Below are 4,376 nucleotides of genomic sequence, written 5' to 3'. Positions count from 1 at the left end.
TATTATGTCGATGTTGGGTAGGGGGAAGTCATCTTTAGGACATGCTTTGTTCAAATCTCTGAAGTCAGTGCAATACGAATGCCCCCATTTGGTTTGCCAACAGGTACAATATTAGATATCTGTTCTGCATAATCAATTGGTCTAATAAAACCAACATCCCAGAGTTTCTTAAGTTTTGCTTTGACAAGTACCGCAATCTAAGGGTGCATCTTGCGAAGTTTCTGCTTGATAGGTTTGGCTCCTTCTACGACGGTGAGGTGATGTATGACTAAATTTGGATCAAGACTAGGCATGTTTGTATATGACCATGCAAAGTTAATCTAGCACTTCTGGAAGAATTTGACAAACTTAGGTTGTTCCTCTGGAGTTAAAAGAGATGTCAGATGTATGTGGTGAGGAGTTTCAAGAGTCCCCACGTTGTATTCTTTTGTTTCCTTGATGAGAATCATTGATCGTTCTTGTTGTGTACTAGATGGGAGGATGTCAAACCTTTCATCCTCAGGTGCCTCAAAGAGATTTTCACCATTGGATATGCCCTTTCTTTTTACTTTTGTGGGATCAAACAATGCGACAGTGTGATTTTCACTGGAAGATCCATGTTTTATTGTTATATTTTTGTAGCTAAAAGGTTTGGCATCCACCCCAAATTATGTTGCACTATTAAGATCAATAGTGAATCCATCTTTGTGATCCCCACTTGGTATGTTATCCCTTAGTTCCAAAAAGTCAATGATTGCCTCATTGTTTTGGAATTGGTCAAGGCATGGGGGATTAGATTGGTTCCATTCGATGAGTTCAGGATGTTTAATAGGCATTACCTCATCGATCAGGTTAAGTTCATTAGAGGTGTCATTGAGGTTCAAGACATTGTGGTGAAGGTCATTGATGGTACTCTCCCTGTCAGAATCAGGCATAGGATGTGACGTAGGGTCTGTGGAAGAAGTTTCCAGTTCAAGAATCCAAGAGGTCTTTATCTATGCTTCTCCATAAATAGGGATGTCTTTGCAAGGTGGAGGTAGTGATGCATCTTCCTCATCTGAAGTGTTGAGATGTAGTGAATCAAATTCCCACTCATGCGAGTCAGTCTCATAGTCGCTTTCCAGTATCTGATTACTATACCATACCGGGATATCCTTTGAGTTAAACACTGTAGATGAAATGATTGGTACTACAAGAAGGATTATGGGGATCAATGAATTTGATACGGGGAGTATTGGTAGTGTTGAATCTGCTACTTCTACTGGAATTGTCAGTGTCATCGATACTGCTGGGGGTTCTGATAGTGCTAATGGTGTTGTTGATGCAGTTGTTGCGGTTGATAGGATTGCTAGTTTGATTGGTGGGATGATTGGTGTTGTGGATATTATTGTTGGGATGTTTAGCCTCAGTGTGGTAGTTGATGTGGTGCTTAGTGTTGCTAATATAATCAAAGGTGGCCTCTTTAGAGTTTTAGGGTGATATAGAGGTTTGTTGGGTTTTCCTTTGAATCTAAGTTTAGGAAGGATCTCCTTTTGGAAAACCTAAGCCAATGTTATCTTTGGGCTTCAATTCTGGCTGCAGCGGCTCATGTCGTCTTTGCTTGCAAGGTCCCAAAGCACTCTGACCATCATAACCCATTCTTTGCATAATGAGAAGGCCTTTTTCATACTGATCTATGGGAAGCTTAGCTTGTGGGAAGTTCACGGTGATTGGGCCTTTATAGATCCATTCTACTAAGTCTTCATCTTTGGTTTCTTCTTCTTTACTCTTTCCAAGGATGAAAGGCGTCAAAGTGCATTCTGGCTTGACTAGTGGCATTTGAATTAATCGTTGAGGTTTACCATGAGTTCTAGAAGAAGTGGGTAGTTTCCCAACACAAAAGAGTTGGTTGAGATTCTACTCCCCAGGACCTTCCTCTGTCATTTTTATCTTGACCTTCTCTTGCTTGGGTATAGTGGTTTTTGAACTGGAAAGAGAGGCGGGACTTACATATGAGGTGGATGAGGTGGCTTCTCTGTTGTTAGGAATGGTAATCTTTGGTTGATGGTTGATATTGTTACAATATGCAAATGGATTTGCATCACCCAGGATTGTAATTTCTACACCATTATGAGGGAACTTGATACATTGGTGGTAGGTGGATGTAACAGCTTGCATTGCGTGTATCCAAGGTCTTCCTAACAATAAATTATATGGTAGAGGAAGGTCCAGAACTTGACATATGATGTGCTTCACCACTAGGCCTACTCGGATCGATAACAGAACTGCTCCTTTGGATGAACGCTCTACATCATCATAAGCTTTTATGGTTATCTTTTTGTGGGGATCCACTAATTCAACTGCATACCTCAATGCGGTGACCAATTGTAGTGTACATACATTTAGGCTTGCTCCATTGTCGATCAAGACTCACTTGATCCTATGTTGGTTGATAAATCCTTCAACATGGAGTGAGGCATTATGAGGTTGCTGCAAGGATGTATTGTCACTTTCAGAGAAAGTGAGACATGGTGATGACCTTATATTTCCAACCATAGCTTGGAATTGACCTGTATTTAGATTCATAGGGACTTACGCCTCTTGGAGAGCTTGATCCAAGCTTGTTTTATGAGATGGTGATAGGCGCAAAATCTCTAAGATGGAGATAAGTGTGGGCATCTTATCTAATTGTTCCATAAGGTTATATTGCTTTGGGATGGAAGGTGTGCCTTGTGGATCTGCTTTGATAGTGATCTTGTTGCATCGTGAAACAAAATTGTAGGTAGAGTTTGGATTTTTGATGGTAATGGTTGCAATTTGTTCATTGGCATCATATAGGTGGTTGGCAGTGTAATTATAAGCAACTCGTGTATAATCAGTGGTATCTGTATTTCTCCCTAAAGTGGAAGGACCCCTTTGATCTTGTGATGGAAGTGGATTTTTAAATATAAGATGATCATTGTTTGTTGTTTTTGGGTTGTGGCCTTCAATTTCAATCTCGCCTTGGTCAATGAGATCCTGAATAAGATCTTTCAATTTGTGACAATTGCTTGTTTTATGCCCTTTCCCTTGATGGAATTCGCAATGTTCAGTGTCTCTCCACCATGAAGGTTTAACCTAAGGTTCGTAATTGGACGTCTTTGGTAAGGTCACCAGATTTGAAGAGACCAACTAACGTAACACTATTTCAATAGGTTCCCCTAAGGGAGTGTACATTTGTTTTTGTTTATAGTTTTGTTGGTGTTGTCTTGGTTCTTCTTGTAGTATATTGCGTCCTTGATTTGGTGGGGGAGGAATCGTGTTGGTCTTAGGAGGGGGTTTTTTCCCTGCAAAGTGGACCATAGGTTGTGCACTTTTAATAGTTCTTGCATCTACAACCCCATCATTGATGATGTTCTTGTTTTTATTCTAAAAGTTAGGTTTATCACTGTTGAATCACAGGCGAGGTGCATCTTTGGGTTCATTGTATATTTTGATAAGCCCCTTTTTGATGAGGGCCCTTTCACATTTTAAACCCTCTGTGATCATATCATTGAAAGACTCTATACCTTTCATGTCTAAATGAAATCCCATTTCTTAATTCAAGTTGGAAATAAAGATTTCCACTAGTTCTCTTTCAGGTAGCTAAGGGAATGTTTGCCAGACATTTGTTGCCATCGTTTCAAGAAAGCTAAAAAATAGCTCCCCTGGTTTTTGCTTAGTGTTACATAGATCAGCCATGGTGATATCATGTTCAATGTTATGTGAGTAATGTGCAATGAATTTTTGGACTAGTTCTTCGAATGTCCTAATGCCGCCTGTTAGTTAGGAAAACCATTGCGTGGTTGTCCCTGCCAAACTTTGAGGAAAAAGTCGCATTAGGTATTTGTCCTCATATGCTACTTCTAGGCAAGCTCAATGAAATTCTCTAACATGATCGCGGGGGTCTCCTTTTCCTCGGTATTTTTTGAACTTAGGTGTTTCAAACCCTCGTGGAAAAGGTGGCATATGTAGATTCCTATCAAAGGGATAGGAACAAATATCATTAAGTGAAAACTGGTTTGTTTTCACACCACTGAGGAGTTGTTGGGCTAAATTTTTGATTTGTTGCCGCAACATGTCTATATCATTTGGAGGAGGTGGAGGTGGGGGATTTCCTTGATGAAGGTTTTATCTAATGGGATCTCAACCTCTTTCATCCTCATTACGACTTTGGCATTCTGATGCTTGCTTTAGTTGTGCAATATCAAAATCAGAGGGTAGTTTGGCTCCCTCTTGGGCAAGTCTTACAAAGTGAGCATCAACATTGCTCCTGAGTATTTCATCAAAAAGTCGATTAGAGAGAGGGTTTTGTTGTGCCCTTTCTATTTCTGCAGGAGTAGGAGTACTTGGATTTTCATCATTTGTGTGTCCTCCAAGGGCTTCTTGGAATTCATTGA

The sequence above is a fragment of the Cryptomeria japonica genome, chromosome 6 (assembly GCF_030272615.1).
Source record: "Cryptomeria japonica chromosome 6, Sugi_1.0, whole genome shotgun sequence".
Taxonomy (NCBI): Eukaryota; Viridiplantae; Streptophyta; class Pinopsida; order Cupressales; family Cupressaceae; genus Cryptomeria; species Cryptomeria japonica.
The sequence above is the reverse complement of the archived record's forward strand: the minus strand, read 5'-3'. Positions refer to the sequence as shown.